At 37.1% G+C, this 13893-nt stretch overlaps 1 pseudogene; it reads left to right on the forward strand.

Moving 5' to 3' along the window:
• The first annotated feature begins 1294 nt into the window (after positions 1–1294).
• Positions 1295–3927, forward strand: LOC113351111 (annotated as a pseudogene).
• The last annotated feature ends 9966 nt before the right edge of the window (positions 3928–13893 follow it).

Here is a 13893-nt window from a genome sequence, read left to right on the forward strand (position 1 = left end):
TCCCCAAGTTGCATGATGCTAGGTCATGTTTGAGGTGATTCACACTAAGGAAAATGTAGTTTGGGTTCTGATTTAGATGCGATTATTTTCGTCTTAGCAGACCATCATTCTCAGATGTGAAGATGGAGCTGAAGGCAGTGATGAATGGTTGACTGCAGAGGTGCTGGTGCTGCAATAAAGTAAAGTGAATTGAGGAGTACTCAGATTCCTAAGTAGTGTAGCAGATGTGTACTCATACTTGTAAGCAGTGTGGCAGATATGTACTCAAATTTGTAAACAGTGTAGCAGATATGTACTCAAATTTGTAAACAGTGTATCAGTTATGTACTCAAATCTATGGTAGTATGTTATTTCGCACGTACTTAAACAGTGAGGTATATTAGTCATTTCCATGTTTTCAAATAACTTTGGACCTTAGAATAAGAGTAAAATCTAGTTGGATCCTGCTATAAATAACCTTATGGACTTAAGACCAAAACAAGAAATTTTCCTTTGTCTAATTAGGTATACCCCAATTGATCTTGGTATTCCACGATTGAAAACATTTCCCGAAAGGAACAGATACGAACCACATATCCAATGTTAAAAGAGACTCGGCAACTTCTATTGCCACCACATATCCAGTGATATTTAAAATATCCAGAGACTCAGAGATTCAAAGAAATGGGTCACGGAAGCCAGAAATCAAAATCTTTACCAGAAACCAACAATCGATAAGCTTGAAATCTTGTCGCAGAGCAAGTATTCGTCAAAAATCTCATAATCTAGAAGTAATTGCGGTTCAAATCCTAATAATAAATAAACTCATCACTGCTGATGATTTCGCCGGTATTCTTCTCGCTGAACTTATCATCGTAAGTAAATCCCTCCTCCCATTCTCTCAATTACTAAAAATCTATCAAGTCTTGTTCTAATTTTCTATTTTTTTAACTTGTTTGTTGAAAATTCAAAGATAAATGGTTTGCTTAGGTGAAACTGATCAGTTAAGTTCATACTTCTTCTCCATTTTAGGTCATTTTTTCCCAAATTATTGAACTATTACCCACAACACTGTATCAGATTAGAAAATTTCAATGTTAAAATCATGATTTTGTAAGATTATTATATATACAAGTGAAAAAGTTTAAAGCGTCAGCAGATTCATCCACTAGTCTTTTCCAGTTCTTTTCGCTTTTCTTTAACTTCTAGGATTAAAATTTAGTAGTAACCAACATAACTGCTTCCACAAAAACCCTCATCCCATTAGTTGAATAACTGGAACATAATCCAACACAAAAATTGTAGAAATTATTAAAGAAAAAAAAACAAGAAATCTCAAATATTGATAAATAAAAATTACTTAGATTTCAATTTGTATGCACGCCATCTGACAATCTCATCACCACCAAGTACAGCAAGATTCAGCTTAGAGATTGTTACAGAGATACATCCTCAGAAAAACACATCTCTGGAGGGACTCTACAAATCTTCTGGAAATTTTGTTACACATTGCGAAGCTGAGGGTTTTCGGAAGATAACATATTACCAGGATCGCCCCGACATCATGGCTAAGTACACTTGCAGGGTTGAAGGCGATAAGGCGCTATATCCAGTACTGCTGTCGAATGGGAATCTCGTAGAGGAAGGAAACCTGGAGGGTGGTAAACATTATGCAGTTTGGGAGGATCCACACAAGAAACCATGCTACTTGTTTGCATTGGTTGCTGGACAGTTGCAGAGCAGGGATGACTTATTTGTCACAAGGTCAGGGCGGAAGGTGTCGCTTAGGATTTGGACCGCAGCAGAGGATCTACCGAGAACTGTTCATGCTATGTCTTCCCTCAAGGCAGCTATGAAGTAGGATGAGGATGTTTTTGGTCTTGAGTATGACTTGGATCTTTCCAACATCGTGGTGGTTGCAGATTTTGATGGAGCCATGGAGAACAAGAGTTTGAATATATACAATTCAGAGTTTAGTTTGGTGTCACCTAAGACTGCTTCGGATGCAGAATATGCTAGAATTCAAGGGGTTATAGCTCACGAGTATTTTCATAACTGGACTGGAAACAGGGTGACATGTCGTGACTGGTTCCAGCTGACTCTGAAGGAAGGTCTTACCGTTTTTCGGGATCAAGAATTTTCTTCTGACATGGGAAGCCGTTCAGTTAACAGGATAGAAGATGTTTCACTTCTGCGCAAGAATCAGTTTCCAGAGGATGCTGGTCCTATGGCTCATCCAGTACGACCACATTCCTATATTAAGATGGACAATTTCTACACCTCTACGGTTTATAGAAAGGGAACTCAAGTTGTCAGGATGTACAAAACTTTGTTGGGAAGTCAAGGTTTCAGAAGAGGGATGGATCTTTATTTTAAGAGGCATGATGGTCAAGCTGTAACGTGTGAAGACTTTTATGCTGCAATGCGAGATGCAAATGATGCTGACTTTGCAAATTTCTTGTTATGGTACTCTCAGGCAGGAACACCAACTGTGAAGGTTACATCATTCTACAACTCCGAAGCTAAGACATACTCTTTGAAGTTCAGTCAAGAGGTACCTCCTACTCCAGGCCAGGCAGTGAAAGAACCAATGCTCATACCAGTTGCAGTTGGTCTGCTTGTCTCAAACGGTAAGGATATGCCTCTCACATCCGTGTATTGTGACAGTGTGCTTCAGGTGGTTTCTGCAGATGGGCAACCAGCCTATACTACAGTTCTTCGGATAACTAAGAAGGAAGAAGAATTCGTGTTCTCTGAAATATCTGAATGCCCAGTTCCATCTCTCTTGCGAGGATACAGCGCTCCTGTTCGCCTCGAGTCTGATCTTACTGATATTGATCTCTTTTTTCTACTTGCTCATGATTCAGATGAGTTTAACCGTTGGGAGGCAGGGCAAGTGTTGGCTAGAAAGTTGATGCTTAGCTTAGTTGCTGATTTCCAGCAAAACAAACCATTGGCTCTGAAAGCAGACTTTGTGCACGGGTTCAGAAGTATACTGACTGACTATACCTTGGATAAAGAATTCATTGCCAAGGCCATTGATCTGCCTGGGGTAGGGGAAGACATGGACATGATGGATATTGTTGATCCTGATGCTGTTCATGCTGTCCGATCTTTCATAAGGAAGCATCTTGCTTCTGAACTCAAAGCAGATTTTTTGAAGATGGTTGAAAACAACAGAAGCTCTGATCCTTACGTCTTCGACCATTCCAATAAGTAAAGACGCACTTTGAAGAACACTGCTCTTTTCTATCTGGCTTCTCTTGAGGATGCCCAGATCACCGAACTTGCTCTGGGTGAGTACAAGACCGCGACAAACATGACCGACCAGTTTGCAGCTCTAACAGCCTTGGTCCAACACCCTGGTAAAACTCGTGATGATGTTCTAGCTGATTTCTATGGCAAGTGGGAACATGACTATTTGGTTGTAAATAAATGGCTTGGTTTCAAGCCAGTGCAGATATTCCTGGAAATGTCGAGAATGTGTGCAAGCTGCTAAAGCATCCTGCCTTTGACTTGCGCAATTCAAACAAGGTGTGCTCACTCGTTGGAGGTTTCTGCACGTCACCAGTTAATTTCCATGCAAAAGATGGATCAGGCTACAAATTCTTGGGAGAGATTGTATTGCAACTTGACATACGAAACCCCCAGGGTGCCTCGCTTATGGTGTCTGCCTTGTCGAGGTGGAGGCGTTATGATGAGACTAGACAGGCGCATGCTAAGGCACAACTGGAGATGATACTGTCAACCAATGGGCTTTCTGAGAATGTGTTTGAAATAGCCTCGAAAAGCTTAGTGAAAGGTTCACTCTTATCCGCAGATTCATCTTGGGTACTTAATAATTTTGCTTATTTTTATTTCTTATGTAGATTTTAGATTAATAAATTAGATGTAAATTGTGAATGCAACTTAGAATATGCAAACGTGAAATGTGTTGTTACCGAGTTATCTTGAGGGTAAGTAGTCGTCCAATAACGAATGTCCATAATGAAGTAGTAGTCTTGAGCTTATCCACTTGTTAAAAACATCTGAATTTGAAGATAGAATTATATGAAAACAATTTCTATCTACCATTTTCCTTCTAGTAATTCTCTCTCTCCCGTCTGTAAAAACAACTGTTATGGGAGTATAAATTCTGTACCAAGTTTTCTGACAGTGTTAATAATGCAAGTCAGCTTTTCTCTCATTGCTTCTTTCCCATCAAGAATTCAAATGGATTTTCATGTGCACGAACTTCAAAAAATTGGGAACCCACAGTTACAAGTCTTGACTCTCCTGTCTCCCAACATTTGCATGTTCTCTTTTTTTTTGTTTTTTTTTTTTTTTTGCAAATGAACTTCAAAAATTCTTGTTGAACACCTTTTAATGGGATCTTCTGTTTTTCCCCAATGGCGGGGGACACCCATTTTCCGTGTGTGAACGGTATTTGTTTAGTTCATTGTCACCGCTGTATAGAATTATTCTTTTTTTTTCCTTTGACTTAAAAGGGCAAATTTAATTAAAAATATCATTGTGTCACCAGAAAAGTGATATAGGATAGCAAAATTACATGATAGGATGCATCACTGCATTTCAATTACATAGCAAACTTGACAAAGAAAACCTCGAGAATAATTGAGACTTCAGACCCCAATTAAACATCAAACGTTTTACATCTGTAATAAGTTGATCCAAATTCTTTGACAAATTATTGTGGACTCTTACATTTCTTTCAGTCCAAATACACCACCAAAAGGCAAACTGCAAAATGCTCCAAATTTATTTCTAGATCTCCTCCGGCATTTATCACCCCATTCCCATAGATTGGACTTAACATTTCTAGCTAAGACCCAATTGATTCCAAAACCTCTAAGAAAATAAGGCGCATAAATGCATCAATTTTGTTGCGATAGTTTAAAAAATGTTCGACGTCCATCACATTTCCATAACTTAAATTAAAGATGACATCAGTTAATTCTTGGTTATCTTTTCTCTATGATCATAAAATTATTCATGAGATTTTTGAACAATACCCTCTAGGTACATTTGTACATCTTCTCTTATAAAATTTAACTTCTCAATTAAGAAAATACTGTCTAAATAAATAAATATTCATTTTATCGATAAATAAATAATCTCGCTAAACGATTTTTTTTTAGTCCTTATCGAGGTTAGACTGTAAATAGCATAATATAATATATGAATTTGGTTGGGAACCCCATTTTTGTGAATGCTTGTTTGATGAACCCCTGGTCTAAGCTATCGTAAGTTTTCTTAATATCTAATTTCAAGGCTATTTTTAGATCTTTGGTAAGAATAGAGGTTTTAATATGATGGAATAGTTCTCCAACGATTGCTATATTATGATGTACGAATCTTTGTGGGACGAAGGCGCTATGATATGGACTTAAGATAAATGGGAGGAGGGGGGTGATTGGTCTGAATTGGGATAGTTTTGAAGGATGGTTTATTTTTGGTATGAGGGTTACGTTGGTATGATTCATGAGTAGGTGAAGGTTTAAAGTGTTAAAAAAACTGTGTACCATGGCTATTAATTGACGGTGTGTGGTGTCCCAAAAAACTTTGAAAAACTTACTAGTATATCTATCAGATCCCGGAGCGTTATTTGATTTCCATTGTAGTCACCTCTTCCGTTAACTTTGTGCATTGTCTTGAGGATAGTCTAAGGTGTGATTTGTGCGAAAAGTTCTTCGTCTATTGTTGTGCTTTGGGCTGTGAATTGATCAGTAAAATGATCGAGGATGATTCGGATTACCTGATCTTTATCACTGACCCTGTTATTTTGTGAATCTTGTAATTGCTGATGCTATTACAACTTCGGTGAATGATGGCTTTTGTGTAGAAGAATGTTGTATTGTTGTCTCCTGATTGAAGCCATTGGTTTATAGATCTTTGTTGCCAGTATGTTGCATAACATTGCAGAAAATGTAACTGTTGGGCTTGGAGGTGCTTTTCCTGGTTTAACCAGTAGTCTAGTTCGACACCAGTTTATATAGCACATTGGTGTTGTGCTATTTGAATCTGAGCCGTATATATCTTGATTAGATTTGGAAGGTGCCCAAAATTTTCTTTGTTCCACTCCACAAGTATTTCGCCAGTTGTAATTAGATTTAATTGGAGATCCAGAGTCGCTTCCGAGTCATTTTTCTCATTCCATGCTATTTAGACTATCTTCTTGAGTTGTGGATGATTTAACCAGAGATGCTCGAACTTCTGGGTTTTTTTCCCGTGCAAATCAATTACTTTGGTATGTAAAAGAATTGGACCATGATCAAAAGCTATTCTCGGAAGATAAGTAACAACTTCATGTGGATTGGCTATACGCCAGTGTGGGGTAGCGATGCCTTGATCTAATCTTTCGATGATATTATCTTCTCCTTGTTGATTGTTTGTCCATGTGTACGGATCTCCTCGGAATCATAAGTCCATAAAGCCCATTTGATCCATCATTGTGAGAAAAGGATGAGTCTGAGCATATGTAACTTGTGATTCCCCTTTCTTTTCTGATTGGTTCATCACCTCGTTGAAGTCACCTAACCCATGAATCTACATTGCTGATAGCGGGGAAGAGTATTGAAAAATCGTTCCAAAATATAGTGTCTTGCTTCTGGATGAGGCGGGCCATAAATACTGGTACACAGCCATGGTTGACTCGGAGATGGTGGAGATATGATGACGTGGATGTAGCTTTGTCATTTAAGAAGTACTCGAACACTTAGATTGTTCTGCCACATAAATCAAAGTCCTCCTCTTATTCCAATCTTGGGAACGGAAGTATGGTTTTGGAATTGAAGGGTTTAGGAAAGTCGAGACATGTGGGTTCCATCGACTAGAGTTTCTGATAGGAAAATAATATCGGGTTTATGTAGGGATATCAATCCTTTTAGGTGTTGTATGGTTGGTGGGTTATTAATTCCTATAAAATTCCAAGCTAGGATGCTCATTTGGAAGGTCCGATATGAAGTGAGTGGGTCAAAGTTTACAAGGATTGAAGAAGGTACTGAAGGATATGAATTTTTGTATAAAGAAAGGTTATCCGATTCAGTAAAACATTTTGGGCCTTAGGATAAAAAGATAAGGATAATGAAGAGATATTATGGAATTGAGTTGTGTTTTATTGGGCTTTAAAGAAAATGTGCAATTATGAAGCTTTGAGGGGGAAGATCAGCAGTGAAGTGATGGATTGAGATCTGGTCGGAAGAAAACGGTTTTGATATGATCATATTTTGTGGATCGTCCGTGTTGTGAAGAGAGTCTGATAAAATGATGGAGTACACTTATTCTTTAACGCCGCAGTAAGAAGGAATTTCAATTGCTACTAGTTGAGAAACGTGAAAAAGGCAGTCAGTATTAGAGCAGAACTATCAAAGGGAAAATACTGACTAGTGCTATGAATCTAACATAATAGTTAGAGAAATGATAGTAAGACACTCTATATAGTAGACTAGTTGAAGATTATACTATAGCATGGATAGTTAATCTCAACCCAAAAGCACTATGTATGACAGAGAGTAGAAAATACAAACTTATCTTACTTATACATACCCCAAAAGCACTATGTATCACCAGAGATGACTCGAATAATTTCTACAGACTTAATACTGACCAACCTTGATAATAAAACACTCTGTAGAAACAGAGAGGTTAAAAGCTTACGAACTTACAAATCCTAAGTAATCTATAAACTATTATAAGCGACCTGAAGTGTGACTAACAACTGAAAAATGCAACTGACAAGACCTTCCAAGGTTAGACTGAAACTAAAAAAACAGTCAGCTTCTAGGAGAAGCACAATAGATGATAGCTTAGTCACGCTATAACAGAAAAGGTTAATAAAATAAGATTAGGGTGGATTTCCACCGGCCCAGAGATGTTGCATCACCTTTGTACACAGAGTGAGAATTGAGATGGATAAATCATTTGTCATCATACTTTGATTGTTTGTATTTGTATCTTCAGAAGATGTTGTTGTTTGTGTTACTTCTGCTGTTATTGTTGTTGATCGAAGTACTGCGGGTGGATGGTTCAACTGTTGTTGTTTTGTATCGTTTTGCAGGTGCATGTTGAGATGTTCAGTGAATCATCTCCTCATTATCTATTCTTCTAGCTATGCTTGGCGCATATGAAGTCCCAATTCCAGATAATTGAAGATATGCATGTTACTCCGGATTAGTTCTCTTATGACCAAGTCTGGTAATTCAATTTGTAGAGATTGAAGAGGAATCAGAAACTAGCCTAAAATCTTCTTTAATATATGATTTTAGGAATTTGATAGGGTTATGCTGAGATTTTTATTGTTGATATGAATCCTCAGCTGATTGTTGAATTGGACTTTTCATATTTTGTTAGAGCACTGCTTGGTCGAACTCGCAAGCATTGCTATCTCAAGCTTGTTTGTCAAGTTTAGTTGCATTAACTATAAGTCTTGATTTCTAGTCTACTTATATCTAAGTCTCAGATTAGGATAGTAAGTGTAGTTGAGATTTAGACTCCACATCGTTCATCAATTGAAGATGACGAACTACTAAGGGGATCTTGTGGAACTGCATCAACAAAAGGTATTTGGAGACTTGAACTCATCTATCACTCAAAAGTCTATCTAGTCTATCTCCTATTTGAGATAAAAGTCGTATATTTATATAGACTTCAATTATACACATTTGATATTTCGAGTTGAGTTTAACTCGCTTACATATTTCTCGAAATATGTGTTAGTAAGCTTTCGCTTTAACCAAGTTCATCTTATATTCTTGACGAAAGTCAAAAGATGATCATGTGAAAATCTCCTTATAACATCTTACATGATTTGTGTGAGACAGTCATTTGACGTAGACTCAAAATATTTCGTATTGATAATTGCTCATTCCAACACTTGAAAATTGCTTTAAAGATAATAGTTTGTGTGAGACAGCTATTTTCGTCTTTTAAGAATGTTTCAATGATTGAAATGGGAGTTTAGAACAAATAACCATGATTCGATAAAGCATAGTATGCGTACTTACATATGTGTAGTCCAAGTCTGGGAACCATAGTATGCATACCCGTATGCATACTGGTTGGTTTAGTGAAAGTCCGAGAACCTTGTGTGCATACCGGTACGCATACTGGCATCAGATATGGACATCCTTCGTGTTGAAAAAGAAAAATTGGTTGCTTCCTTTCTTCTATCCCAAAAATAGTACAAATCCTTGAAAGAGGAAAACTCTGTTTTAATGAGAAAAACTTCAGTGTTTGTCTCTAATTCTCAAACAGAATTGCAGTACATGAAGAAAAGTTCTCCAAAGGAAGCTCCTGCTAAGAATTTTTTATATAACTTTCAGTTTTCTAATAAGGATGTGAACTTAAAACAGGCTTCATCCAATATTTCTCTTCCATGAACCTGTTCTTTTTATGGGAAAAAGAATCATTATGTTCAACATTGTTTTGCTAAAAAGAAACAGATTTCTGATCTTCACAGTCTACATCTTTTTACAGTCGATTGAGTAAATTGTCTGACGGCATCTACAATGGATTGCATTCCTACGGAAAACCAGAACTCTCACAAAAGGGATCTCAATGGTATCTCATCTCGAAGTCTCTATAGGTATCGTGCTTCTCCTCATGGTGCAAACTCTTACATCACAAAAATACACATTCCCAGTGTTTATGAGAATAAGTCTGGTAGATCTAAGTGTAGAAGAGAGAGACATCTCTCTTCCAATTTTTTGGAACCGATTTCTATAGGTCCTAGACTTAATCCTCAGAAAAATCCCTCTGATGGATTTTTTTAAAAGGTTATGTCTAATTCTTCTAGAATAATAAATAACTGAAGAAAGGTAAGAAATACTAAGTCCAAACCTACAAATGGTTTTCACAACTCATCTCTCAACATTGATGGTGGGATTACATATCACTTTGCTACCTAGATTTAGGCAATTTCATCCTTGTATCTAACTTGAGAGTTGCACGGATGAAATTTGCGAGATGCTCAAGTCTATTGTTGGTTACCATTTGTCTTGTATTTGATATAACTGTTTTCCACTTATGAGAAGGTTGAGTCATCACTTGACTTCTTGTAACTATTGTATCTCTTCCATATGTTCTGATTAAAAAAAAATTCGGTATTGATCCATGATGGATAGAGATATTTGAAAACAGAAAGTGTTTTTTTTTTTGGATCTTTTCTGATCCATTAGTCTTCCACAACTAGTCCACGAACCTCTGTGTCCTCATTGGAAGTTTTTAGGGTTTTCATCATAAGAGTGTCTTTCTCTTGTTCATAAACATATACGTATGCCTTCCCTAATAAAAAAAGGAATGGATAACTCCTCAAGATCTCAAGAAGTGGTGAATTTTGAGATGGAAGATGACATCAAAGGATGCGATTTTGTTCAAGAACTTGTCTTCAAAAAGATGATTGAAAGGAAGGAGTACAACTCCTAGATTGGATAATCTGTCAAGGATCTAATTCTTTTTCACAATGAATCTAGGGTCGAATATGCAAATCTTCAATTGCAAATAAATCAGCTTATTGATGGTCATACCAAAATGCTTGAAAATCAAAAGATCTTAATCAGGAATTAGAAGAAACTCATCATGGACTGTGTCAAATTCAGGCATCTTGCCCGTATTATTGATCGGAAAGTTAATGTTCTAACTCATGAACATGGAGTTTCTACTGTCAAAAGAGTCAAGGTATCAGTGATACCTATTATGATGGTCCCTTGAAAAGGTATGATGTTATAAAAGAGACTTGATTTTTTTTGTTTTGTCTAGTAAACTTCTTATGAGAATTTATTCTTGTGTTCTAAGAAGGATAACTAAGGTTTGGAATAGCAATTAGTGTGAGTACACATAGATATTGCCAACGATTTTGAAAAAGCGGGGGTCTAAGAACACCACCCAATATTTCGCTTAGCAATCCGTATGGACAAACTCAAATATACTTTTAAGAGAATCAACAAGACTCAATCAATTAAAAGTATATCAACGAGTTTATATCTCTCTCTCTTGATTTGATTTCCTCAAACAGAAACTGCGAGTACTAATCAAATACAAGGAATAACTTGGATGGTACCAAAGACCAATATCCAAGGATCAATCAATGACAATCAACAACCAAAGGTTGGATTATTCTAATTCATGATTTAACGCACGACCTGTATTATTTCAATTATAAAGATAAAACAATATAATGCGGAAACTGAAACAACACAGACACCAGAAATTTTGTTAACGAGGAAACCGCAAATGCAGAAAAACCCCGGGACCTAGTCCAGATTGAACACACACTATATTAAGCCGCTACAGACACTAGCCTACTCCAAGCTAAATTCGGAATGGACTGTAGTTGAACCCAAATCAGTCTCCCACTGATCCAAGGTACAGTTATACTCCCTACGCCTCTGATCCCAGCAGGATACTGCGCAATTGATTCCCTTAGATGATCTTACCCACAACTAAGAGTTTCTACGACCCAAAATCGCAGGCTTTAAAAATAAACAAATCTGTCTCACACAAACAAGTCTATCAAAGGATCAATCTGTCTCCCACAGAAAAACCATAAAGTTTTTGTTCCGTCATTTGATAGTAATCAAGGTGAACAGGAACCAATTGATAATCCGGTCTTATATTCCCGAAGAACGGCCTAGATAAATCAATCACCTCACAACAATCTTAATCGCATGGTAGCGAAACAAGATGTTGCGGAATCACAAAAAATGAGATGAAGATGTTTGTGACTACTTTTTATATCTTGCCTATCGGAGATATTAATCTCAAGTCAATCAATCTGATTATACTCGGACGATAGAAGATGCAAGATCAGATCACACAACTACGATAAAAGTAGTATCGGTCTGGCTTCACAAACCCAATGAAGTCTTTAGGTCGTTAACCTGGTTTAGAAGAAGAAAACAAAAGGTTAAAGGAGAAACGACTCTAGCACGCAAACTAGTATCACACTTGAGGTGTGGGGATTATTTTGCAGAGTTGCTAGATGTCCCCTTATATAGTCTTTCATATCAGGGTTTCGCCTTGGTCACAAAGCAAACAATATCCACCGCTAGATGAAAACCTGATTCAGATTCAAGCTAATATTTCTCAACCGTTAGATCGAAAACTTAGCTTGTTATACACAAATGAAATGTACGCTTCTAGGATTGTTAACCGTACCCAAACGTGTACATTGTTGGTTCACCAATAGTTAACCAAAATGTTAGCCATATGAGCATTTTATAACAACCATATTCTTCTTCACCATAACTAGTTCAAGTGACTCAATGAACTAGTTATAGAGTTGTTCAATTGCAAGGAAATCTTATGTACTACACAAGACACAATTGAAGCAAAGATGATTTGATTCACTTGAATCGGTTCATGAAATTTATAACCACGGTTTGCAATTTGCATTCCTTAGTATTTATAAGTTTAAGTTCATAAATCATCTTCAGATATATAACCTTCTTAAGTTCGCACACTAGGTTCGCGGACTTAAGCAACCGGGCAGAGTTTACAAACTCCAGAAGAAAATCTCGGCAAAGACTTTCCGCCGGTTCGCGGACTGGTAATCACGTAACAAGTTTGTCAACTCCAGCAGAATTTCTCGGGATGAGAAGTTCGGCAGTTCGCGGACTGAGTTCGCGGACTTGGCAACAATCTATTATTCCGGTTTCTCTTGATCAACAAAGTTCGCAAACTTTGGTTCAAGGAATATGACTTATGCACATATGTGTTTCCACAACAATACTTATGTCCATCATTGGTTATGTAATATAAACTCTCATTCCAACCATTGAAACATTCTTAGAGGATGTTATACAGTTGTTGCACCATTTCTCGTCAAAGCAACTTTCAAAGTGATTGAAACATATCATGACTTTCGTCACTAGGTAAAGATAAAAATGGTCGAAATGAGAAACGCTTACCAACACATATTTCGAGATATAGATAGGCGAGGTATACTCGGCTCGAAATACCAAATGTGTATAATCTAAGTATATATAGCATATGACTTTTTGTCTCAAGAAGTATGAGATACAGTAGATACACTTTTGAGTGACAAATAAGTTCAAGTCTTTACATACTTTTTTGTCGAGAAGTTCCACCGGTTCCTTGAGTAGTTCTTCTTCTTGTATGATGCATCGCCATGAAGTCCTTGAGCTCAACTACACTTTTTATCCTAGTCCGAGACTTAGCTATAGTAGGCTATAAATCAAGACTTATAGTTTTGATCACTAACATTTATAAACATGCTTTTGATAGCAACGCATGCGAGGTCGACCGAGCAATGCTCTAATAACTATTGTCCATAGAGTCAGATTCCTACAAACATACACTTGTAAGGTCTTAAACGTGTTTGTATGCTCTGATACCAATTGAAAAAGAGGGGGTCTAACAACACCACCCAATATTTCGCTTAGCAATCTGTGTGGACAAACTCGAATACACTTTTAAGAGAATCAACAAGACTCAATCAATTAAAAGTATATCAACGAGTTTATACCTCTCTTCTTGATTTGATTTACTCAAGCAGGAACTGCGAGTTCTAATAAAATGCAAGGAATACCTTGGATGGTACCAAAGACGAATATCCAAGGATCAATCAATGACAATCAACAACCAAAGGTTGGATTACTCTAATTGATGATCTAACACACAACCTGTATTATTTCAATTATAAAGATAAAACAATATAATGCGGAAATTGAAATAACACAGACACCACAAATTTTGTTAACGAGGAAACCGCAAATGCAGAAAAACCCCAGGACCTAGTCCAGATTGAGCACACACTGTATTAAGCCGCTACAGACACTAGCCTACTCCAAGTTAACTTCGGACTGGACTGTAGTTGAACCCCAATCAATCTCCCACTGGTCCAAGGTACAGTTATGCTCTTACGCCTCTGATCCCAACAGGATACTGCACACTTGA

This window comes from Papaver somniferum, chromosome 2, assembly GCF_003573695.1.
Source record: "Papaver somniferum cultivar HN1 chromosome 2, ASM357369v1, whole genome shotgun sequence".
NCBI classification, from domain to species: domain Eukaryota; kingdom Viridiplantae; phylum Streptophyta; class Magnoliopsida; order Ranunculales; family Papaveraceae; genus Papaver; species Papaver somniferum.